Below are 27,563 nucleotides of genomic sequence, written 5' to 3'. Positions count from 1 at the left end.
TGCAGCAACATGGATGGACCTAGAGATTACCAGACTAACTGAATTCACAGAAAAATACCATATGATATCACTTATGTATAGAATAAAAAAAAGACACAAATAATTTAAAAAACAGAAACATATAATACATATACATGCATATATATATGTGTGTGTGTGTGTATAAATTATAAATATATGTATTATAAATAAATAAATGCCATCCTGGAAATCAAAGTGGACTCTTTTGGGTAATCTTATTTCTTATAAAATGAGAGTCATCCTGAATAAGACTTCATTATAGGTGTTAGATTTTTGCAGGAGTGAAAATGAAGGTAAATTTTATTCAATTCACACTCTTCTTAGGCAAGATGCCTAATACCCATACCTAATAAGAAAAAAACACCAAGGCAAAGGTAGAAATATCCCTTTAGTCCAAAGAATGGTCCCTCTTCTGCAATAAATTAGAAAGAAATGGCAAATTTAAATCTGCATTTTTTAAATAAAACTTTCAACAAAATTTTATTTTTTTTCCCCCTCAACAATCTATTACTTTAAATTTAGAGAACAGGAAACAAATACACTTTCTACCTCAATTTTCCAGGCAGGTGATGCATTTCCAGATATGAGAGATGCTGATACTAAATTAACTGAAAAGTCAGGTTTCAAAGGCAAAACATGGTTGATCTCCACCTCCCCAAACTTTATACCCCACAGTGAGCTTAGCTCTTTATTTTTATAATTTTCTTTGTTTTGCTATTGGGGAAGGTATGTCCTCTGTCTTATCTGAGAGACGTGTGGTTCAGTAAGCCCTTGGGTTATCCTTTATTCATCAAATGAGTAAATTATGAAACAGGGAAGTGAAATGATTTTGTTTAGATCACTGAGCTCAGTAGTGAAGAATAGCAATGAATCTTTTAAATTTATTCTTAGAAAAATCCCTAGAAGCAAGAAATTCTTGAAGTGAGAATGTCAGTATGAATATGAGGATGAATTTCTTGAGTAACTGATTTAAAGTTGACCTTTGCTATAAGGGAAACCCATTTGTGAACTCACCTACAAAACAGAAGCAGACTCACAGACATAGCAAAGAAACTCATGGTTACCGGGGAGGAAGCGGTAGGAAGGGATAAATTGGGAGCTTGAAATTTGCAAACACTAACTACTATATATAAAACAGATTAAAAAACAAGTTACTTCTGTAGAGCACAGGGAACTATATTCAATATCTTGTAGTAACCTATAATGATATGGAACATGAAAAGGAATACATATGTATGTATACGTATGACTGAAACATGATGCTGTGCACCAGAAATTGACACAATGTAAACTGACTAGACTTCAATTTAAATAAATAAATAAATAAATAAACAAACAAAAATAAACAAACAAACAAATGCCATTTGTGAATGCATTGGGTCACAAAACTAGGTATTCATTTTATTTTCACTATTGTTAAAAAAAAAGTTATACAGACATAGCCTGGGAAACCCCAAATATAATATCAAATTATTCACAGGGCATTTCATTCTGGTGAAAGGGAATGATATTCTAATACAGATCATCTCAGAGCCTTGGTTTTATCACAAAAGTAATTATTTGGTGGAGAGGGAGAGAGAGAACACATTTGCATCACTGGGAATTGACACTAAACTAAATTCCTCATATACAGTTTGTGTATGAAATATTAACAGCTAATCTATGCTTTCTAATGTTCTTTTGATTTCAACTCTGCCAAAAATTAGTGTTAACATAGGATCACCCAGAGTTGGGGGGAATTCCATACACCCAAGTTTTGAGTTCAACCCAACATCATCAGAATCTCCAGCACATGAGGATGTTCTAAGCTCTCCAGGTGACTCTGAAGCTGTCCAAAGTGGAGGAGCCACGGCCACTGTGCACATGATTCACTAAGATGGCATACCTTGGGGTGTGGTGTGCATGCGTGAGAAGGAAAAGAAATGTGTGTTTTAGTTTTAATTAAAAATATAAGCAGAACTTCCTTTCATTTTTTTTCCATTAACAGTTTAATATATAGTGTCTTGAAAATTGGCTATCAAACATCTCAGTGTTTTAAAACACAGAAAATTTTAGTCAATGGAAAAGAATGCCTTTTATTTCAATTTGAGTAGGGCATACTCAGAAATTAAGCTTAAGGCTTCCTGTTCACCATTAACCTTTTTTTCTTAAAGAGAACAGCAAGACATTAAGTTGACTTAGTCAGACAAAACAGGAACTGTAGATGTTATATGAGCAGCTAAGAGGATGCAGGCCTCACGTGCTAGCTCAAGATCTCCATGCAAAAACACGATTATAGCTTGTAATTATCATTACAGCATTGCATTACTCTGGGACATGTATGATATTACCAGAAAGAATGTGTTAAAATTCTGAGTCAGAATGTAAGCCACAGATATGCACTTGATCACAATATTTTGTTTTTGTATAGGAGGGCTGTTAGAAGAGTTTATAGATTATGCTATGAATTTGGAGAAGCTGTATTAACATGAATTTGCATCAAAAAAATTTTTCAAGGGTGGTTCAATATATACAAATCAATCAATGCAATACATCACATCAACAAGACATAGGATGAAAACCACATGATCATCTCAATATAGATGCAGAAAAAGCATTTGATAAAATTCAACTTCCATTTGTGATAAAAACTCTCACCAAAGTGGATACAGAGGGAACATATCTCAACATAATAAAAGCTATCCATGACAAACCTACAGCCAGCATAGTTCTCAATGGTGAAAAACTCAAAAGGTTCTCACTAAAATCTGGGACAAGACAAGAATGCCCACTATCATCACTCCTATTCAACATAGTCTTGGAAGCCCTGGCCACAGCAATCAGGCAAGTGAGAGAAAAGGTATCTAAATTGGAAAAGAAGAGGTGAAAGTGTCACTATATGCTGATGACATGTTACTATATATAGAAAACCTTAAAAGACCCACACAAAAACTACTAGAATTAACCAAAGAATTCAGCAAGGTAGCAAGTTAGAAGATTAATGTTGAAAAATCAGTCACATTTCTTCACACTAACAATGAATCAACAGAAAAAGAAAGTAAAGAAACAATCCCCTTTAAAATAGCACCCAAAGTAATAAAATACCTAGGAATAAATCTAACCAAGGAGGTGAAAGACTTATACATGGAAAACTGTAAAACACTGATTAAGGAAATTAAAAAGACTTTAAAAAAGGAAAGATATCCCATGCTCCTGGATTGGAAGAATCAATATTGTTAAAATGGTCACACTGCCCACGGCAATCTACAGATTTAATGCACTCCCTATCAAATTACCCAAGACATATTTCACAGAACTAGAACAAATCATACTAACATTTATATGGAATCACAAAAGACCTAGAATTGCCAAAGCATTACTGAAGAAAAAGAAAGAGGCTGGAGGAATAACTCTTCCAGACTTCAGACAATACTATATAGCTACAGTCATCAAGACAGCATGGTATTGGTACCAAAACAGACATATAGACCAATGGAACAGAATAGAGAGCCCAGAAATGAACCCACAAACTTTTGGTCAACTCATTTTCGACAAAGGAGGCAAGAACACACAACAGAATAAAGACAGTCTCTTCAGCAAATGGTGTTGGGAAAACTGGACAGCAGCATGTAAAACAATGAAGCTAAAACACTCCCTTATACCATACACAAAAAATAAACTCAAAATGGATCAAAGACTTAAATGTAAGACAAGATAAAACAAACCTCCTAGAAGAAAATATAGGCAAAATATTATCTGACATATATCTCAAAAATGTTCTCCTAGGGCAGTCTACCCAAGCAATAGAAATAAAAGCAAGAATAACAAATGGGACCTAATGAAACTTTCAAGCTTCTGCACAGCAAAGGAAACCATAAACAAAACAAAACGACAACCTACAGAATGGGAGAATATTTTTGCAAATGATGAAACTGACAAAGGCTTGATCTCCAGAATATATAAGTAGCTCATATGACTTAATAAGAAAAAAACAAACAACCCAATCCAAAAATGGGCAGAAGACCTAAACAAGCAATTTTCCAAGGAAGAAGTACAAATGATCAATAGGCAATGAAAAAATGCTAAATATCATTAATTATCAGAGAAATGCAAATCAAAACTACAATGAGGTATCACCTCACACCAGACAGAATGGCCATCATTCAAAAGTCCACAAATGACAAATGCTGGAGAGGCTGTGGAGAAAGGGGAACCCTCCTACACTGCTGGTGGGAATGCAGTTTGGTGCAGCCACTGTGGAAAACAGTATGGAGATTCCTCAAAAGACTAGGAATAGACTTAACATATGACCCAGGAGTCCCACTCCTGGGCTTGTACCCAGAAGGAAATCTACTTCAAAAAGACACTTGCACCCCAATGTTCATAACAGCACTATTTACAATAGCCAAGACACGGAAACAGCCTAAATGTCCATTGACAGATGACTGGATAAAGAAGAAGTGGTATATTTATACAATGGAATACTATTCAGCCACAAAAATGACAACATAATGCAATTTGCAGCAACATGGATGTTCCTGGAGAATGTCATACTAAGTGAAGTAAGCCAGAAAGACAAAGAAAAATACCATATGAGGTCACTCATATGTGGAATCTAAAAAAAAGAACATAAATACAAAACAGAAGCAGACTTACAGACATAAAATACAAACTTATGATTGCCAGTGGGGAAGGGGTAGGAAGGGACACACTGGGAGTTCAAGATTTGTAGATACTGACAGGCATATGCAGAATAAATAAACAAGATTATACTGTATAGCACTGGGAAATATATACAAGATCTTGTGGTAGCTCACAGTGAAAAAGAATGTTACAATTAATATATGTATGTTCATGTATAACTGAAAAATTGTGCTCTACACTGGAAATTGACACAACATTGTAAAATGACTATAACTCAATTAAAAAATGTTAAAAAAAAGTTTTCAAGTTTGGATTGAATAGGACAAAAATATGTCAAGTGGAGGAAGAAAATTCATGCTTTAATTTTATGGAAATTGGGTTGATGAGAGAAAACAATTTTACCTGCTCAATAAGGTGAATTCCTCTAAGAGAAGAAGGAATTTAGAAGGTAGAGGAAGTTGTCTTTGAAATTATTAATATAGAATCTATTTTTTCATCACATTAATTGACATTAGCATAATGCAGAGATTATACCTTGTTCAAATTATCCACAGACTTGTTAAAGAGCAGGTGGGGGAGGAGGCTCTCTCCCCTCTTTAAAATACGTGGGTCTTCATTAAATACCAAAAAGTTTCCCTAATTTACTCGGATTTATGACAGACCTGAATGTCATCTTCATCTGTCTCAGCCTGGGTTATGGGGAAAAAGTCTGTGAAGCGGAGAGTGGCATGTAGAAATTTTTCCAGGGAGAACTTTCTGAGACACTCCCATAAAAAGGGAGGAAGGCAGATGGAAACACTGAGGACACAGTGGCTTTCCCTGGGACCTGTGAAGAGTCTACCAGGAACCGTGCAGCTTTCATGGTCCCTGCAGCCCTGGAGGCCCACCCCAAGCCGTCATCCAGACCTCCTCCACCAGCCCGTCCAGTCTTCTCGCTTCCGGCTCCTATGTGACCAGTTCCAACCCCCATGAGTCTGTGGATTCTCTTGCTCAGTTTTGCTTCTCTGTTCACACAAAGTCCATGACTAGGGACACCACCTGGGACTCTGCCCCGTGGAAGGACTTCCCCTCCCCACGTTTTTCCAGGGCCATCCCAAATGGGACTGCCGTAAGCAGAGGGCCCTCCTCAGCTGCCACTGATATGCTGAGCAAACCGATGAATGAGCCAAGCCAGCCTTCCCCTCTATCAGACAATCACTGAGGGACCCCAGTGCCCGCAGGGAGCAGAGGGGAGAGGTGACGGGTGGAGGGGAGAGGCTTTATGCCACCTGCTTGCTTTGCTTACCTGTGCTGTATGGTTCTGCTTGTGCTTGGGTTCTGTGGAGTCACTTCTGACTCAAGCCATATCACTGCTGGCCTTGCCTGACCTTATGAATTGGTGGGTCAGCGGGATCTTGCTCAACAAGAGCATCTTTGACCACATGAGCCTGGTCACTTGATGTTCCATGGTCAGGTCTCTACAAAGGACCGATAACATTCCAGATGCTGCTTTTCTGAATGCTGTATCCTCTCCTGCAGCTCCTGGGTCTGCCACCGAGCTCTCTCCTGCCTGGGCCCCCGCTCAAAGCTGGCAGCCTTTTGTACAACCAGTGTATAGGTTAGAAGTGGGTTTCCAAATGTAGACTATACTGTCAGCAGAACTGGACAAAAAATCTACCAAGAATTGCGTTTCTTAGTGGTGAGAGGTGAGATAGGCTGGAATCTGTCCTTTAGTTTGGAAGGGACATCCTAGAAACCTCCAGGCCACTAGCCCCCTGGACACTTCATCAATGCAACGGGTCCCTCAATCTGTCTCTCACCCTGTGGAGTGTGCAGGTCTTCACACAGTGCACACCGTGTGCTCCTCTGGTCCTGCCAGCACGAGGCTGTCATTACATCAGACCAGTGTCTCAGAGTGACCGGTCCAGGCTCCTGGGGACCAGATGACAGCAGGAGACATAACAGACCTGGCCACCCAGCACGTGTCTGTCCCCAGGAAGTGCGAGCAATTCCCAATGCTCTTTATTGACGTGGATGGAGAGGCACTTGTTCCCCAGATCAGAGACAGCGTATCACAGGTCAGGATTTGCCTTCATCTGGACCAGCAAAAACACCACATTCAGCCTGGCAACTACCAGTGTGGCTCCTACTTGATTAAGTTACAAAGTTCCACCATTATCCATCATGATCATCACATTTCTGTGAAGACCAGGCTGGCTAACTTAATAGGTGAGTCCCATGAGCAGGACATGAGGCTCCAACCCTCACTCCCAAGGTGCAGAGTTGATGGACTGACTTGGAGAGAAGGAGGTGATTTCAGAAGCTTCGACTTGGTCTTCCCACTACAGCAGCTCTCACCCTGAAGACCAGGAACCGACTGAGGTTTCTGCCAATTACCAAGTCTGCCCACTGTGAAGCAGACCTGAGCCATGATTCCACTGACTACCTGCCTGCCACCTGCAGCCACGCTACCGGGAGGGCCGTGTCAGTATTTTGGGTGTCCAGCTAACAATATTAATTGACTCTCTGTGATGGATCTCTGAAGGTCTGAGCACCTGTCTGCCCAATGCATGCTGGCATGTGTTAACGTGCATAATTCACTTTAGGGAAGGATGGGGGAGCTGCCAGGGAGTGGGCTCGTGGTGGTGTTGCAGAGTTCAGGGGTTGCAGGGTCCTTTCTCCTGGGAGCCCGGCTCCTCCCTCTGTGGATGGGCTCCAGGTGTGAGGACTAGGCCAGGTACAGGAACTGGCTGAGGAACCAAAACTTTTTACTGGGGCATCCTCTTCAGTCTCCTGCTTAACCATTCTCAAATTTTTTTTTTATTCTTTACATTCAAAAGTATCCTTGTTGACTGCCTTTCAGTCTTGTCTCCAGGAACACCATCCCTACTCCTCTCTGAAGCTTGAGCCCCCTTGGCCCCAAGGGTGATCACTGCACACACCTCGCACAGTCACCTGGCCCCTTTATCATATTCTGGAATCCCACTGTCAGGAAAGGAGCCCAGTTCTGTGACAGTACATCATACATTCAGCCCTGGCCTGGCTCAGGACAGACAATACTGGGCTTCTTAGTGGTGCTGATGTCACTCCACAGCAGGTTTATTTGTTTTAAAAAAAGTATCCAAGAAAGCAGGGTCCCATTGATAATTTAGAATCATATCCTTTGGAGAAAAAATGTATCGCTCAACATCTGAGAACACACAACCACATTGCCCTCCATTCTTAATTCTCTGCAAGGCAGGTGTGTTTCCATTGCTGAAATTGCTACAGAATTTTACAGAGAATCCTTTCCTTCTAGCAGAATTATTTTTAAAGTTCTCAGATGTACCGGAGAGTTAGCAAGGCCTGTCAGACTCTGCACTAAGGAAAGGAATGAGATGTTACGGTGAGAGCTGAGATAGTGCTGGAATGGATACACATATGCAAAGAACGGTAATGATATCCAGCCTCACAGACTGTGGATGAAATAAAACGTGGCATTTTTCTTGGACAACGCAATTAGGGCATCGTGGAAAGTTGAAATTAATGAGGTCATTTAAGTCATTTTCTTTCTTACCATGGGAACTGCTATTCAACTACTCCAGGTGGGCTGTGTTCCCGAGTGTTTCCCCAAATTTCAATGGCATAGCAGCAGCCCTGCGGTGGATTTATGACAGAGACCACAGAACTTTGAAGTTTCACCCCTGAAATGCCTGAAATTAACTAGGTAGCAACAAGCTAAACAGCTTCTATTACAGAGTTGTATATTAATTCCAAATTACTCTGGTGTAAACATGGGTAGAAGAAAAATATTTGAAGTATCTTTGATCAATATTTTCTTTTAGAATCATGTTTGCTTGCTTTTCACTTAAAACTTATGTGGAATGAGGAGGAGGAATCCAAGAGATGCAAGGTCAATGTCTTGGTGGAGGTCAAATTGATGGGTGGAGAACAGAGATGGCCGTCGGAGAGGTACCACATTCATGTCTTTCCCTACAGACAAAGACAAATATATGATGCCACTTACATGTGGAATCTACATTGTGACACAAATGAAATTATTCACAAAACAGAAACAGATTCATGGACATAGAGAACGAACTTATGGTTATCAAAGGGGTGGGGAGGGGAAGGATAAATCAGGACTTACCCTCACTCCACAGTGTCTATTCAGTATCTTCAATGAATCCTCTCCAACAGCTCCCTCCTCTCTGCTTTGTATGACCCACTCCGTACACCAAAAGGCACACTCACCTCCACAGTCTCTTATCATCACCTTACTTCTTTCCTTTGATGACTTCTAGAATAAGTATTCCATGAATGTAATCTCCTTTTTTCATCAATTCAAACAATCTACAGATTGATTTCCAACAGTACCAACAAGTGAGGCTCAGAGTCCTTGCTGATGACTCCTGACTCCTAGTCACTCCACTACATACAATCAGGAACCTAGATCTCTGCCATTTATTTCACAATCATCCTTTCCCTCTATCTCTGCTGTGATCACTGGACTTGATGTGTTTGAAACTGATTCTTCCATCTTAAACTTCAACCAGCATATCTGCCCTTGTCTGACTTTTTCAACGTGTGGAATCACACCTCTGCAGAGTGTGACTTCCTAAATAATACCTGGATCATGTATCTGCCTTGTATCTGAACTCGCCAAGAGTTCTTGTGGTCTCCTGCAATGGAGAAACTCCTCCACCAAACCTCCAAGCTGTCAACGTGTGGAATCTGCTCTGAGTCACTTTTCTCTTCCTCCTATCCCTGAACCAAACTCCTCTTCTTACATGCCCCGCCCCCGACATCGCAGTTTCCTCCACCCAGATCCCAGGTCTCGTGTTCAGACCCAGACCTGCTCTGTCCTGTGTCACTTCCTCTCCACCCTTCGGCCACCTCACCTCCCATGCACATCAGTGTCCTCCGAGGAGTCTCTGTCTCATCCAGCAGGCTTCCCACATTTGGCTTTACAGTTTATTTGACATTTTTAAAGTTCCATTGATCATCATTGTCATGCATGTATATCTTGCCTCTTAAGCCAGATATAGCATTTCCTTGAGAGCAGTGAGCGATGGTGGGCCATTTCCTCCACATCCTTATGCCCTTGCCCCTCCCCTACAATTAACAATACAATGCTTTGCCTGTCACTGGCCACCACTCTATATTTGGTGCATTAGTGGGAGATAATATTTAGTTAGGATCTTATATTAGCTCACTAAAGAACTGGCAACCATAGATTAAGGGAATCCTGTAACAAGTGAAATAATTTCTTATTGAAATACTTTTCAGGATACAGATGGTTGGATTTGTTCCTATCTTCCTCACCCCCACCAAATACAGTGTGTTTCTTTCTTTTCCAACGTGTGCACTTTATCAAGAGACCTTCAGCGAGCTTAGTCTCTGGTACACCATTACTGTAACATTAATACAAGGAAATAAATTCAGATTGCTAGCAAATTAAAAGTCTGAATTCCCTCAAAGACAACCCCACTCTGGTAGTAAAAATTTAAAAAAATGCAAATGTATAAACTTGTTCCAGGATGTCTTATATGAATGCTGGAAACAACAGTCTACAAATGTAGCCTGAAGCCAATTTCTCCAAAGATAGGTTAATACTATGACAAATGTTTCCATTTGTTCCTTAAATAATTCTCCATTTCATGACTTGAGTTGTCCAAGTGCTAACATCACGCTCATCGGAATAGTGCCAGCTTACTCTTGGCATGGTTAGAGCTTAGCTTTTGAAAGACTGCACTTTAAATGCTTCATTTGTAAGGCAAATTTAGACAAATTTAGGATATGAAAATGAGCACAACAGATAGTAACCAAAGGCAAGGAAAGAAGAAAAGAGGTCCACGCATCTAAAGAGTTGCAGCAGACCCAGAGCATTACTTGTCAAATAAGTTATGCTGCACTGAAGAGTAGAATTCTGGACGGGACACTAGATGAAAACTTAGGAGATATTTTCTAGATTGTCAGCTCACTGTGAGATAGAATGAAGCTAGACTCCTTACAAACATTCTTAGGAGAGTATTAGAAAACAGAGAGTCAAATTTTACCAGAAATAGGGGTGTGTCCAATGAGGTCATCAATTATTTCCAGTCAAATACATTAATATTAAGTATTATACAGCAGTATCTCTGATATCTTTGACTGAATGATCCATATTGATTCTGCAAATTTATAACAATTGTATTAGATAACTATTCAAATGTTAATAGAAATTGGCATAAAAAACAAAGCAATATTTATGTAATCATGATTAATCATTAAGATCATCATTTTAATTGAAATTTTCTTTCTCTGGACTTCAGCTTTGGGAAGGATGGAGTACATATAATTTCTCTATTCCTCTCAGTATGTGCAGGTAATAACCTAGGATATTATATACAAAACAAACAGAATACTCTGAAAGATGGAGAGAAGGCAAAGCAGATAGGCACCTCGTGATGTGAAGAAGGAAGGACACAGAGGTGGGTACCCTGGATTCTCTTTTTGCCTGGAATCCCTCAGACATGGTTTATGCAGTCCTGGAGAAGCAGACAGCATGGAAATGCCAACAGGGTCAGATGAAAAAAGCCCAAGAAAAGGCTGCTTTCTCACTAAAGGAGGTGGAAAGGGACATCGCAGTCCAGGTTGAAAGCGTGGACTCCCGTCCTCAACAGACACTCACAAGACACCCTTCCTCCCTTGTGTGGTATCAGAGAAAGCTGAAGAGGGAGACTGGACTTCACCCACCAGCAGTAATGAGGCTCTCCTCATCCTCACTAGGGAGGTACAGGAGGCCCAGTGGACTCAGGACTGCCTACAACTCAGCAGTGATGGGCCACCCTCCACGATGTGGGGGTGGGGGACAGACCATGTTAATAGCAGTAATGGGCTCCCTCTTCCTCTCAGCCAGGGTGTTACAAATGGAAACCCAATGGGAAAGGTTATTTCTCACCCCCTCCCAGGAGTAGAGGGAGCCCCAGCCTCCCCAGGTGTCAGTGGAGGCAGACAGAGGACCTAGACTTCCACTCCCACCTGACAGTCATGAAGTGGTGTTTTCTTCATGCTCAAGAGGTGTCAGGAGAGGTCTGCTAAAGTACACGATTGTAACACTCTTAACATTATACCAAAAATATCCAGATTTCAGATTTCAATCAAAAAATCACTCATCTTACCAAGAACCCAGAAATCCTCAACTTGAATGAGGTGATCAACAGACACTAACACTCAGGTGTTAGAATTGCCTGACAGGAAATTCAAACAGCCAACATAAAAGTAGATACATAACCAGTCATGAACACACTTGAAACAAATTTAAAAAACAGAAAGTTTTAACAAAGAGATAGAAAATATAAGGAAGAATTGAACTGAAATGTTAGCATTGAAAAATACAAAAACTGAAATAAAAACCCTCAAGAGAACAACAGAAATCACCCAATCTGAGCAACAAGAAAAGAACCAGGGCATGGCAGACTATAACAAAAATTCTAACTTCTATGTCATCTGAGTCCCTGAAGCAAAGGATAAAGAGGATAGAGTTGAAAAAGGATTCACATAAAAAATGGCTGAAAACTTTCTAAATTTCTCCAAAGACATAAGCCTACAGAGTCAAGAAGCCAAAAAAACACTGAACAAGTTAAACCCAAAGAAACCCATACCAAGACACATAGTCAAACTTCTGAAAACTAAAGACAAAGAACAAGTCTTAAAAGTAGTCAGAGAGCAAGGACACACTGACCTACAGAGCAAAACCAATTTGAATGATAACAGATTCCTCATATGGAAGTATGAAGCAGGAGGAAGTAGTGCATTTTTCAAGCACTGAAAGAAAAGAACTGCCTATAAGAATTCCATATCTAAGGGAAAATGCCCCTTCAGAAATGAGGGGAAAACCAGGACATTTTCCTACGAAGGAAAACTAAGCACTAAAACTTAAACTGTCAACAGTTCTCCTAGCCTAAAAGAATGCCTCAAGGACACGCCCTTGCTAGCTCTAAAATGATAAAAATAGAAATCTTGGAAAACCAGGAAGAAAGAAAGAACAACAGAGGGAATGATAGTATGACATTCTCTTTTTCTTTTGGGGGTGGGGATTAGGTTGTTTGGTTGGTTTGCTTTTAATGGAGGTGCTGGGGATTGAACCTGAGACCTCGTGCATGCTAAGCACGTGCTCCACCACTGAGCTACACCCCGCCCCCAAAGTATGATATTCTCTTGAGTTTTCTAATTTATATTTGATGGTTGAAGCAAAAGTTTAACACTGTCTACTATGGTCTCAATGTATGTAGAAGGCATACTTAAAACAATTATAAATTGTGGAAGTAAACATATTATAAAGACAAGTAGGTGTCTACGCTTCACTTGAACTGACAAAATGTTGATACTGATAGGCCATGATAAGTTAGCTGTAACCTAGATTAACCTAGAACAAAATGAACAAAAACAAAACAAAACAAACAAAACAAAAAGAAACTTAGAGCAACCACTAAAAAAGCCTATACAAAGAATTGTGCTCAAAAACACTATATATCTCCAAACGTCAAGATTATACTGATGGGGAACAGGTTAGCTGCTGCCAGGAGCAGGGATATAATGGAGAGGAAGTGGTCCCATGAGCATAAAAGGCAGTGCCAGAGAGATCTTGAGGTGATGAAATAGTTCTGTACCTTGACTGCAACACATCACGTGGGTCTCCACACATAACAAAGTGACATCAGACTCTGTACTTATCATTGTGACAATGCTAGTTTTCTGGTTTTATAGCAAATTCTAATTATGTAAGATGTAACCATTGGGAGAATCTGGGAAAATTGTATATGGGACCTCTCTCTACTATTTTTGTTAATTGCTGTACATGTACAATTATTTTAAAATAAAAAAGTTTTTTTCATTTTAAGTGCAAAATAAGACAAGAGAAGCTAAATCAGAGCTAAGTGGCTCTGGGTAGGTGGGAGTGATAGCTCAGTGGTAGAGCACGTGTTCAATCCCCAGTATCTCCATTAAAAAAAAAAAAGAAAAAAGAACTAACCGGCTAGAAAAAAATAAATAAATAAAGATCTTAAGGTCAAAAAAAATTTGTGGCAAATAGTTAAGTCCTATGGCAACACATGTGTAAAAGTTCATAAATATAGTATAGATGTTACTGACACTGGCCAATGTACCTAGAAAACAATAATTTTGTACTCTGTAAGAACTCCGTTAATTAGAATGTGCCTTTGCAAATGCCCTTTTGTTTCCTGTTCCTCTGCAATCTCGTCAGTCTCTACTCAATACCTTGTATCGGTCGGGACAGGCTAGGTTATGTTGCTGGTATAAGCAATCCCAAAATCTCACTGGCCCAAAGCTACAAATCCTCCTCTCTGGTTCATGGTACAAGACGCAGTGGGTTGGCTGGTGCCATCCTTCCCAAGCATCTTGCTGAGGGAGCACGTGATGGAACCACGGTGATCTCTGGGGCTGCTGGTCATTGTGACAGAGGGAAAGAGGGAAAGTCACTCACAGCTGTGGCTTCTGGCAAACCTCGTCTGGACTCAGTCTGTAAGCAGTGTCACCATGACCACTACCAAGTCCCGTTTCCTCCCTCAGTTAATTTCACCCTGAACTCGGTTCCGTGACATTTGCTGTTGCTGGGGAAACAGAATAAGCAGGGTCTGTCCTTGACTGTGTGGTTGACATCACTCCCAACCAAACCTTAAAATTTAGATGACAAAGGAATGTTCCCAAAATAAAATCAAGATACTCTTACCATAAAGAAGGGGGGACTCTTCTGGGGAGTAAATAATAGATGTTCACTACATGGCAGAATATTACATTACAGAGGAACATCTCTGCCAATAGAGGCCATTTAGACCTGTAGCAATGAATGATTTGCGTGTTTCCCGGCATAGGCATCACTGGCCAGTACATAGCGGGTGACCAATGACTCTTTGTTGAAGGGCTAACCAACACAGGGAAGGAAGATGGAAGAGAGGGAGGAAGGAAGGGAGGGAAGGAGGCTGAGAGGAGGGAGAGATAAAAATAAAAGAAAGGGCAAATTGATAATGATTCATGATTAATTAGACAGAATTGCATTCTTTAATTTTTCTTTTTTCATTTTTTATGTCTAATTTTATAAAACAAAAGAAACATCAAAACAATGTTGACAGAAAACAGAAAATGTAACAAAAATACAAACGTTAAAAATATTTCATTTGCAATTAACCCACTAAAACATAAAAAATTTGTTACATAATATGTTTACAGTAACAATGATCAAGTTAGTATTCATCTAGGAAAAAACATGACTTAGATAAACAAATAAATAAAGCATCTTGTTTGCGGAAGGGAATACTTTGAATATTTTACCCCTTAGATTTTGCATTCAACAGTTGCTCTAATATCACAAATATAATTAAAATAAGTACCATAGTTAATAACTCAAATACACATTTTTTAGAACTGGTAACACCAGCTAGAAGAGGGGAAAAGAGGTCAATTCCTTCCATTCTTTTCTGCTTACTGGGGTCAACAAGGATTCTGTGGTTTGCAGGTAAGAACCCTGATGGACACACAGCCCCAGGGAGCACTGAGAACAGAGGGAGGCAGGGCCACTCCCAGTGCACAGGGGCCCCCTTGGCTGTGCACGTGAACGTGGGTCATATCCTTGCTTCTCTTTTTTCCCTCCTGAGTAAGGAAACTGAAGAAGGCAAGGACTTAGGTATACCTTCCCAGACACCACTCAGGTAATCCTTCCATGTTTACATTCTTGAAGCCTCACCTACCACGTTTAAGAGAGAATCCAAACTCTGGCACCATGATTGAGTGTTGTTTTTATAGCTGTGATTTGTTACTGTGGGTGCCACAGAGCAAAATATTTATGCAACGAGTCTTGTTCATGGCTTTTGTGCTGGAAGGAATGTGCACTTACTGCTCAAAGTGATGGTGCAGGGAATTAGAACGTATTTTAAACAAACATTTTGCTTTACATTTTCATAGAGGCAAACACATGCCCTAGTATGTTTTAAAGGGCAAGATTTTAAATTAGAGATCGTTTTTATTGGGATGGGTAAAACATGCTTTGACGGCTGTGGATTTAACACCAGTGTGCTGTTAAGATGTGACTGGTGTAGAAACCAACTTTGCACATGGCACCCAGCGCCTACTTCCATCCCCTATGTTCTCAGAGCTGCGGTTATGGCTCACTCTGTGGGTACAGGTCATGACTCCTCAAGCAAATTGTGAAGATAGTTTACACTTCCTAAACTATTTTCTGAATGTCCATCAGACCGCGCACAAATTTTATTGGCCAGCATTTCTTTCATTCCCCATCCAAGGGGACCTCACTTAGACGGATTGTCCCAGAGACCCATCCAGTCTGCATTCCCTCCCTTCAGACTGCAACTGAGAGCCATGTGAACAGCAGGTGTGGGTCCATCCCCGTCTGGGTGGACAACTGGTGGGGTATCTGTCTGCATCTGCATTGGTGGGCGCTGTGTGGGGGAACCCAGATGCAGCCCTCAGGACTGAGACTCCTGATACAGGGCAGGAAAGGCTCAGCCTCTGGGCCTCACTCAGGACAGCTGGGAAGGGCACCCCAGGGTCAGGGCTCCCAGGAAGTTTGTTTGAGGTTTTTACTGTGACTATATCAGAACTGGAGTCCCCTTCTCGGTCCAACTCTGCTTCCTTCTGACCCTTAGAGCTGTTGGTCCACCTGCCAATAAACCACGTCTGTATGAATGTATATATGTTTTTGTAGGAGTTTTATCAAGAATCGTTTAGCATTTTGGAAACCATTTGGGAACATCGCTCTCAATATGCCCATAAACATAAAACATCCCTTTCTGTCTACATTTGCAACTGGCACTAGCACAGTGATTCTAACCATAGGAGCAAATATTAGACTCCATTATATTTCATACAGGCTTAGAGTCTGAACATTTACATGTTATTACATATATTAATTTATTATGCATTTATTTCCTTGTATTTCTGCTTTATATGTTTGACCATTGCATTGATTTTTTTAAAAAATATAATTCCTGTAGTTAGATTTATTATCTCTGCCTTATTTCAGGAATGTAGAGAGAATATTATAAAGTATTCACATTAGAAAAGAGTCACTGTATCTACTGAAATGGAGAAACGGTGATGTTGGGGGAGAAAAAGATTTTTAAAACAAGAGAAAGGTATGCAGAGAAGCTATAATAAGAAAAAATTCTGAAACCCAGAGGACTTTTAAAATTCATTTGGCCACAAAATCTGACTTGAACTTAGCTTAATAGGGAGAAACACATAAGATGAGCGGACATCAGGCTATTTGTAGAATTTATTTATCTATTACATACATCTTCATCTGTTCTGCTAAATATTAAAGTGCTGGAGTCTGGGGTGTTGCCCCAGATAATAATATCCAGAATATGTCCCACTATTTTGCCTTCCAAATATCTGAAACGGTCTGCATTCCAAAACATAAGGACTCCTGGTTGTTTGGAAAAGAGATTGTCTAAGTGGTGAAGGTGTCGCTGGTAGTGCCCAAGCCCTCTTGAGCAGGGTTACTGAGACGATGTGATCCTGAATTTAATCACAACTTGATGCTTTAATTAGAGAATATTTAGAGTAACTGGTATTTTGAATGAAGCTACTTAACAGCTGCCCAGAACAGAACATATTTGAAAGCTATAATCATAGATCCAGCTACACTGTTGGGTATCTTAAGATCATAAATTAGGAAGGGATATTTTTTCATCAGTGAGACAGGGGGACCAATCCCGCATGAAAGTGCATTCAGAACGTAGCTTCCTGTGGGAAACACAGATTTTAGAGCTGAAACCTCTTTCACAGAGGCTCTTACTTGCTTCCAAACTTTTCTTAAGGGAAATGAAGCAATCCTGTGACTCACTGAGGTATAAAGGAGAAAAGGAAATTCTCCTAGAAATACAATATTTTCAATTTCACTCCCTCTGTTCATGTCTAATAATGAAGTGCTCTAATGGAAAAAATGTATCCGTTTCTCCTAATTAGAAAGTGTCCCTCGCCATGGTATTGCACTGAGAAATGGTAATGAAAAAAAAAATCAAAGGAGTCCAAAACTTGAAACACTTCTCTTTCAGGTCTTAGACTGTGCTTGCAGGATTTCAGATAACATGTAAATATAACACAGGAAAGAATGAGATACAGTGGGAGAAAACAACACAAAAGATGCCAAAGAGACAAACTTGGGTGCACAGTGCACTCTACACACCTGGTCTAATCTGTGTGTGTGACCCAAGGCACACTTGAGTTCCTTAAGATGAAACACAGATTCTGGAAGGTTTTGTCAAGGAAACGTTAAATGTGGATGCTTTAGAGAATTAAACATAATTACTCTGGGTTTTTCCTTTTTTTATTTTGTTAACAGCTTTTCTGAGGTGTCATTGATATACAAAAAAACTAGCATATATTTAACGTCTACACTTTGCTGGGGTGGAACCTGTGCATGCACCCTTGAAACCATGGCCACAATTAAAGTGATAAACACACCCATCAGCTCCAGAACTTTCCTCTTGCCTCTCCCCCGCCACCCCTGCTTTTTTTTTTTTTTCTAACGTGCATGTTTTAGAGCATTACATTTATTTACCCCGGGTAAACTGTCAGGATATTCTCAGTTATGTTCACATTTTTAATGTATTTATTCCATTTAGTCAACCAGTCAAGGACACATATTCATTCAGTATCCATTAAGTTTCAGACGCAGTTCCAAAATGATTACACATATGTTCAGGCTGGGTGTCTGTGTGTGTGGGAGGGGGTCTGGTCTGTTTTATGAATGGAACATTAATAACCATACATGGTCATAAAGCTGCTTTTCTTCCTCAGGGCTGCTTGTGCAATACACTGAGGTAGTTTTTTTATTTTTTATCTTCGGCATTAAAACCACAACAACTTGAGAGTGCAAAGGTGCAAGGATTTTGGAGGGGACGTTTTTAACGCCAGGGCCTGTTTCTCATGGTGGTTGAAACTCTTCTTCTCCTCATTCTCTTTGAGGTTGACAATTCTTCACTGTCAAGCTACGATAGACCTTTTAAGTTTAAGCCATGTGTCTTTGGTATTAGGGGCCAGATTAGGTCTAGCTGCTGCTCCAAGAGCTACACAAATACACAAATTCCTTCCATGGCTTAGAAGGGGAAGACAGCATCTCCAATAAACTTGAGGGAAAATGCAGGTCGTTTTGCTCCCGTATTAATGGCAGGAATCTAACAACAACTCCATGATAAAGGTGATCCAATTCACCAGATAATTTAATCGACTTGATTTCATTAAATTAATAATAAAAACCATCAAGCTAAACAGAGAGCAAAACCAGCCTGGCAATTGGTCCCCTACTTAAATTAAAGCATTTTCTAAGAAACAAAAGAGAAAATTTTGTACCGGGGTTAACAATCTGCATACAAGAGACATATGGATTATTAAACATTTATTTAAAAAAATTAACTTCCAATGTAGATGGAATCTTTGTGTAATAAGGATGCCCAAAAGAGATCAAGCAACTTCATTTTATTGCTTCCTTGATATTGCCCTGATAGTGGGCACAATTTAAGCTGTAGGAAAAGGTGTTTCTATCCATGAATAACAGAGATTGGGCTGAAGAAAAATCAGTAAAACAAGAGATGACGTCCTCTCCAAAAACACTACCTGCCTTATTTGCTCCATTGTCACTACCAAGAAACCACGCCCATGTGTTTTGCTATAATTTCTTCACAGTGGGTTTATAATTCAACCACCATCACATTTACCGTAGAAATCAATTCATCAGTAGATTCAAAGGTGCTCACCTTTGAAATTTTTTAATAACAAAAAGTTATAAATGCAATTTTAACTGAAGGAGAAGATCTAACTAAGTGATGGTATATCCATGCATTGGAATATGATGAAACTGTTCAATTCAATGATGAAATTTTAATATCATGGGGAAAATGTTCATCATACAATATGAAAAGCAAAAATAGAGGGGGAAGTTGTTAACATTATGAGACCAAATTTATAAGAGGTAATGGAAAATAATTATACCAAAAGTTAAGATGAGGAAAAATATTTCCTTCATAAAATGTAATCAAAGCTTCTGAAATTTGCATTCAGAGGTAGGTTTATCAAGGGAGACCCTTCTTGGAGTTGACACATATGCTTCAAATGTTGAAAAGTTAAATATCCCATGTACATTTTATGTTGGACTGGTTTTGAAGGATGTGTGTGCATTTTTTGAAACAAATATGAAATGAAATTCTAACTTGTAAAACATCCTGTATCAGGGACACAACTTACTAGGAAGTTAGAACCCTCTGGGGTCACGCTCAGGCAAGAATCCTTTCCCTATTTTATCCTATTCTAAATCTGGACTATGTTGCCTGAGCCATATGGTTTTCTTCTGAGCACATGGTGAGGGCTGCTTTCTTAAGGTTTGGGAGGCTGGGAGGGGTAATGTGAAAATTAGGTGGTCGCGATGTTGGAGGTGATCTCAGAATGGACCAGAGGTTAATGTGCTTAAGCTTTTGTTGTACGCCCTGTCATCTCCCCCATAATTTCACCAAAGAAGGTTCTGTTTTCTTTCCTAGTAATTATCACTGACATGCATCTGGCAACTTAATCCATGAGAATCTTCCTGTAGTCCTGGAAGGCAACTTCACCTTGCACTGAAGCATCCTCAAACTTTAAATTTTTAGTGTAGTTCGGCTGTGAGCCAGATTCCCACGGGCTTTCACTGGTGCTAAATACCAGTTAACAACTGCAGTACTGTTCCAAGAGATGGTCTCTGAGTGAAACTGCCTGCCTCCCCTGCGTGGCCGCCTCCAACAGAGCAGGTCTACGGCGCACTTTAACTGAGAGTCAGGTTTATTCTCATTCCACAGAAACTAAGAAATTTAAACACCATCACCGCATTGTTTTCCAGCTTCCTCTGTGACATCACGGATCCCTAAGCTTTTGCAAGTCAAGTCCTCTGACAATGTTGGAAAAGTGTATGCGTGTTTACAAACTGTCCATGTACAACCTCCTGAAGTTCACAGGGAATTTCAAGTGCGTTCATGGACCTCAGTCTAAGAGCTCTTTTGTCTAAGCCTTAAAATAGATAAACAGATTTTTGTAGTAGTCTCTTGGAATAGGAACTCATGGAAATTGAGAATTATGCTGATTTTCTGAGAAGATTCTATATTTGAGTCCTGTTTTCCCACTGGTTGGCACTGAAATTTCAGATGCATGTCAAAATACTTCTTTTTACCAAAAGATATAATAAAGTGATGCTCAGATGCAAGCATCCTGGAAAACAGTAACTTTCCAGTATCACATCATCAGTAAACAATACATTCTGAAACTAAAAAGCCTGTTGAGAGGCAGGGTGAGGACGTGTATCTTCAGGGAGACGTTCTCCATGGATATGTTGTAACAAAAGTTGAATTTGTTCATTCTTCACCTTTTTAGTTTCTAGATCTACCTGCAAGTACATCTGGTTTGGGGAAGGTGAGAGCTCAGTGGTAGAGCACATGCTTATCATGCACAAGGTCCTGGGTTCAAACCCAAGTACCTCCATTAAAAATAATAGAAAACAATAACAGATAAAAATTTAAAAAAACCACACATCTGAATAGATATCTTTCACAGGTACTGGAAGGGATCTCTGGCCAGTGATCTGGTGACACTGTTACATGGCTTGCAACTGGAGGCAGCAGGAGATTGACAAGGATGCTTCAAAAAGTACAGGGATCTCTTAGAAAGAAGAAAAGAAGAAGAGAATCTTTTTAATTGTTACAAAGGTAAAATCTGAACTGATGGGTGGAAGTTATAGGGAAATGTTTTCTGAAGTGTCCAGAGGAATCCTGACCCAGTGAGTAGGGTCTTCCCTCTCTGTTGAAGGTTTTCAAATGTAGTTGTCAGTATAAGTGCTGGGAGAAATCTCAGAGATCATCTAGCTGAAACTACTCACAGATCTAAATATGAAGGAAAGAAGTAGAAGTTTCTAACAGGTTTTGTGTTAAAACTGCCTCTTGTATGGAAGACTTGATGACCTCAAAGACAGTTTTAACTGAATGATCTTTCACATTCATCAACTGGAGAAATTAACATACAGATCTTCACTCCAGGAACCAATTTTATAGTCAACTTGTTAAGTAAACAAAAAGGAAACTTAGTAGTTTTTTGGGGGGGTGGATAGGTTTCTGAGAAATATCAGAAATTTGCACCTATGATAGAATCAGGACACTATCTAGGTACTTAACTGTGGGTTACATGTGATCAAACTGATTAAATCATCTCATTGACCAACTGGAACCATGAGAGGTCTTAGGAAAGTAATTTGAATTTTGACTTCTAAGTTCACTTATTCAAAATTCATTGAAAAATTATTGGGTATGAGACCTTAGGCTGAGGTTATTGATGAATTTACTCCTGTGGGATGACTGAAGGCTGCCTGTGAAACTTGAGGAGGAGTGAAGCTGGGCTGGAAGTTTCAAACTGTTCCTCATCAGAGCATCTAAGTGTCTTTGAGCCAAGACTGTATCAGCTGTAACCACAGGGTGATGAGTGGGCTCACTGAGGACTTCACACATCTCATCATGTCTGATAGAGACAGCAGCAGCCTGGGGATGGAGGGTACAGGGCTTTGTGACTTGTTTTGATTCCAGGATTGGGCTGGGCACCCACGGTCTAGGTGTTCCTAAACAGACACTGGGCAATACCTTGGATAGAGTTCAAGACTGAAAAATGAAGCTTGCTTTATGGACATAAGAACACAGATTGTGTTTATTCATAGGCTAATTGTAAAAGCAGATGCATGTGGATGTAAAATAGTTGCCTTCTCTCATGAAGAGAAACCAAATAAGAGCCTTGTAATTTTCTTCAAGCATTTTTACATGTCTGTGTGTGACGTCGAGTAATTATTCAGTCACATCACACTCTCACTTCCTGACTCAATCTCCAGCTGCAAAACTTAAGAGGAACTTTACACAAAAGTAATCATTGCAAAGTATTTAAGTGTCTTTGGATAAAAATCTGTTTAAAAACAAATCACTCTAATTGATAACCATGCCACTTAAGACTGAAACAAGAAGTATGTCTTGATAACAATTGGTATGCCTTTATTCCACAGTGATGACACAATGTATTCTCAAAGCACATAAGCCTATGCAATACAGGAAGATTTTGATTTAGCAAATCCTGTACATTAAGTTATCAAAACATATGATGGTAATCAAAATTCACTGGTTGAATTGTCATGTCTTCTAGAAGACTTCTAAAGATATTTAGGATATGATTGGTCAATGTAAGTCTCCTCATTTGATACTTTTTGCTTCTGGTCAGTTTCTTCTCATGGTGGTTGAGGACAGTAGCCCCTTAAGCTCCAGGGTTTCCATGAGCTGAGTTGGAGGAAGCACTTCCAGCTTGCTCCCTCCTACTTCTGCTCAAATTCTGGCAAATCACATATTCAGATCACAGCTTTAGGATGGAAACAAGGCACTGATTTCTTTCCTTGTGATTGACTTCTTTCCAGAGATACACAACCTACAGGTGCTGATGTCTGAATGCTCACTGAAATGGAGACTGCCAGGCTGAAAATCTGGCCATTCGTACTCTCTTTAAACAAATTAGCATCTGCATTAGGAGGTATTAAATATAGGACACTAGGAATATACCTTACTGTCTGGATTTTGGAGGGATTGATGCTCAAAATGTATCTATTGCTTACTATTATTGAATATATAAACATTTTAGTTGTGTCAGATTATAATATACAAAAGATATTTTATATACCTCTCTCTCTCCATCTGGGATGTCATTGGAGTTACTTGTCTATCAGTAAATCCCGCAAGTACTTTTCAAATAACTGTATTAAAACTGATTGTTTTTTCCCCTAGGAGTTCTTTTGATTAACAGGAAGCTCAAATCACATTTAGTTGGTTGTCATGAATTTGACTTATATTGGAGGTATCACTTAAGGAAGTGATACTAAGCTCTTTAAAAAGAATTAAATTTTGTACTCCTTTGTAAGATATGTACATATTAAATGGATTTAAGACCATTACAAAATGTATAATAGTTTTGTTTTTTCCTAAACATGAGACAAAAAAAACTTGTACAGAATTATTTTAAATTTAGGTTAGAAAATTATTTTTTGTCTACCTGAGTTCTGTGGAAAGCCTTGTAACAAATGAGACTAGGGTAAGAGCTCAGTTTTCTTGACAAATGGGCAAAACATCCAACACCTACCTGGTACTGAGCAGTAGTAATACTTTTGATAGTTAAATGTGTAACAAAAGATAAATGCAGAATTCAAAAACTATTATAGGGTCACATAGTATTTAGTTTATAAGTATAAAATGGGAATAGCTTATTTCAGTTGCAAAAATAAGTATGTAAGAAAAAATTAAATTATTGTTAGGATCATAACAATTTATGGTATTAAAATATTTTCTAACACCAGGATAATAACAGCAAAGGGGAGTGGAACCTCAGAAAGAAAATTCCAACAAAAGGCTCATTTGCTAATAGCATCCAATGAAAGAGACGTACTTTATGCTACATTAATGGCAGTTTTGGAGAGGAAGAGTAGCTTCTAGTGAGGCTTAGGATAATCCCCATTCGAACTTCTCTTTCCAGATATGGTACTGAAATTAAGGTGTAAGCATCCTCACGGATATGGCTAACTTTAAAGAGCAGCGGTCAGAGAAGGTGCCATTATCCTCTCTCTATTGTGCATGAAGCGAGGGGGGGAATGATTTCTGGGGAGTCAGATGAAACATGCAAATTGGAGGGTGAGGACCCATGCCCATACATGAAAGTACAGCCTCAAGGTCTTTACACTGAGTCATGAATAAGACCTGAAATCCATCTCCCTTCCCCACTCCCTGAAGAATGCATGCATGCTTCCCCCAGAGTGAATCCCACCAAGAGAGATTTTGTAAGAGGGATGAGCAGAATTCTCTCACTAAAGGTTACACATTTCTCCAAGACCTCTTGACCTCCTGCCTCCACAAGAAACAGAAAATTAAATTGAATGTAAGTCTAATCCTCCAACTGTAGTTCTATTTGGCAAATAAGTTTTTGAAAACTAATATTGGAATCGAGAATTCATCCTTCCCACATAGAGTAAACAATAGTCTGGCCATAAACTATGCATTATGTAAATGATCAGAAAAAAATTTAAAGGCATGGAAATTATGCAAATAACTCCATAAAAACAAAAAGGAGGGGGGGATGAAGGAAGGAGAGAAGAGAGTGAAGTCTGGAAACAAAAATAACTGAAAGAACAGAATAAAATTTCCCAAAGTGCTTCAAGTTATAAAAGTTTATTAAAATACAAACATGAGACACTTTTGTAAAATGGTTTTAATGTTTTGTATTACTTATATGTTTATTAAAACATAAAATAAATAAACAACAGTGATGATAGTACTGAAGAGGTGGGCTGTATGTCCAAGTGCTTATTTCCTCTTCTTAATAACAAAATAGACACTGACTGAAATAGAATCCAGTGCTTAGCAAATGATTCTGTGCTTTTAATGTTTTCAACATCATTTTTTCACAACTTTAGTGGGAATGTTTAGAAGGGCTATCTCTTAGGTTGATAAAACATTTTCAAAGTACATTTTTTTCTGTTCCATTTCAATTTTTTTTTGTTGTTCATAAGTTCCAAGTGAAGGTATATATGAGAGTTTCACTAAAATATCTTAAAGGAAATAATATGTATTGGTCACCACTGTCAGTTAATGCTGCATAACAAACATCCTCAAGCTGCCAGCAGCTTATAACAAGAATCATCCATTTCTCAGCCAAGAGCATGGAGGTTGCCTGGACTCCACAGGATGTGACCCCATGGCAGAGACCGGGTTCAGATCTGTGGCAGGAGTCTTCTGGGACCTGTGTTTCTCTGGACCACTTTTTTCTCCTGGTGATGACAGCAAAGAGTCCAGACCCACCTGTGCCAGCATACGGCACCTGTCATAGGTACCTTCATCCTCCTGGTTAGACCAAGATGAGGCAAAGACCAACTTCAGATGAGAAAACATCCCCCAACCACCATTAAGCCATGGCAAATGTGTAGACATCAACTGTCACTACCAGGGACCAATGTGAGCCTGGGAATTCCATCACACTGCCCACTCATTTATCTATGCACTGACACTACCAGAGAGTGGACAGAGATGGTGTGGACTAGGTGACTGCATTTTAGATAATTTCTTTTATTTTATTCCTTTTTTTTTCAGGAGGAGGGGCTTTGTTTCTTAAATACTGTAGTATATGAATGAAAAAAATTCTGGAGTTCTAATTAAAAAGAAATGACTACATGGAGGTATAATTCAAATACAAAAATATTCACCCTTTTGAAGTGTATACTTCAGTAAGTTTAGCATATTCAAACAACTTTGACCACTATCTAATTTAAGAATATTGTCATCACTCCAAAGAGAAAACCTGTTAGTAGTCACTGCCCATTTACCCCTTCCACCAGCCATGGGAAGAACACTAGTCTACTTCCTTCCTCAATAGATTTGTCAGTCCTTAACATTTCACACAAGTGGAATTATCCATTCTGTGGCCTTTTGTGAATAGCTTCTTCTACCAAGTATGTTTCCCGGGTTCACCCATACTGTTTGTATCAGTACTTCACTTAAATTTATTGCTTACAAATACTCCACTTGTATGGGTAGACCACATTTTATTTATCCATTTATTAGTTGATGGGCCTTTGGGTGGTTTCTATTTTTGACTATTATGAAAACTGTTATGAACTTTCATGTGCAGGATTTTCAACTTTCTTAACTACATGCCTAGGAGGGGAATTACTGATTTGCATATTAACTCTGGGTTTAACATTTTGAAGAACTGAATAACTGTCTTCCAAAATGGTCACAAAATTTTACAATCAGACCAGCAATGTATGGGGTTCCAGTTTCTCCACATCCTTACCATTGTTTGCCTTTTTGATTCTAGCCATTCCAGGGGAAGTAAAGTGATTATCTCAGGATTTTAATTTGTGTTTCCCTAATGACTAATAATACTGACTACTTTTCATGAGCTTTTTGGCCATCTGTGTATTTTTTTTTCTTTTGGAAATGTGTAATCAGGCCTTTTGCTCACTTTTCCATTGAATTACTTACCTTTATACTGTTGAGCTATAAGAGTTCTTTATATACTCTAAATAGACTGTCTTCAGAATATGAATTGCAAAATTTTCTCGCATTATGTGGTTTGTCTTTTCATTTTCTTTTTGGTGTCCAATGAAGTACACTTTTTTTTTAATTTTTAGACTGTCCAGTCTATCTATTTTTCTTTTTGTCATGTGTGCTTTTGGTGTCATAGCTGGGAGATGACCACTTGATCTAAGGCCATCAGAGTTTTCTCCCTTCTAAGTGTTTCACAGTTTTATCAATTATATTTTAGATCTTTGATTCATTTTGAATTAATTTCTGTGTATGGTGTGAGGTAAGGGTCCAGATTTATTCTTCTGCATGTGGATAACTTGTGGTCCCAGCAATATTTGGTGAAAAGAATACTCTCTCACCATTGAAGTGTCTTGGCTCCCTTGTCAAAATCAATTGACCATAAACCTAAGGGTTTATTTCTGGACTCTCAATTCTCTGTATGCTTAAACTTATTAGCCTTACCACACTGTTTCTATGGCTTTGAAGTAAGTTTCAAAACTGAGAAGTGGCAGGCAAGGTCAAAGGCAAGGCTCAGGTGCTGAAGACATCTGCCTACCCACCTGCCTGTCTAGTGATCTGCATCTGAAACTGTGGCACCCACCTTTAGGTGTCCTGGGTACAGCGTGTGGGTTCATATTCAAGACAGACCTGCGCTCACCCCACCTAGTCTCAGCCCTTGTTAATGAAGACATGAGTGGAAGGTGACAGGGTTCTCCCCCAGCCTCATACTGTCATACAAGCTATCACCAAGCATTTCATTCATCACACACAACTCCAAGTCACTGCCATTTAATTTAACCAAAAAGTCAGCATCAAGATGATGGAGAA

This window comes from Vicugna pacos, unplaced genomic scaffold (assembly GCF_048564905.1).
Source record: "Vicugna pacos unplaced genomic scaffold, VicPac4 scaffold_20, whole genome shotgun sequence".
Lineage (NCBI taxonomy): Eukaryota > Metazoa > Chordata > Mammalia > Artiodactyla > Camelidae > Vicugna > Vicugna pacos.
The sequence above is the reverse complement of the archived record's forward strand: the minus strand, read 5'-3'. Positions refer to the sequence as shown.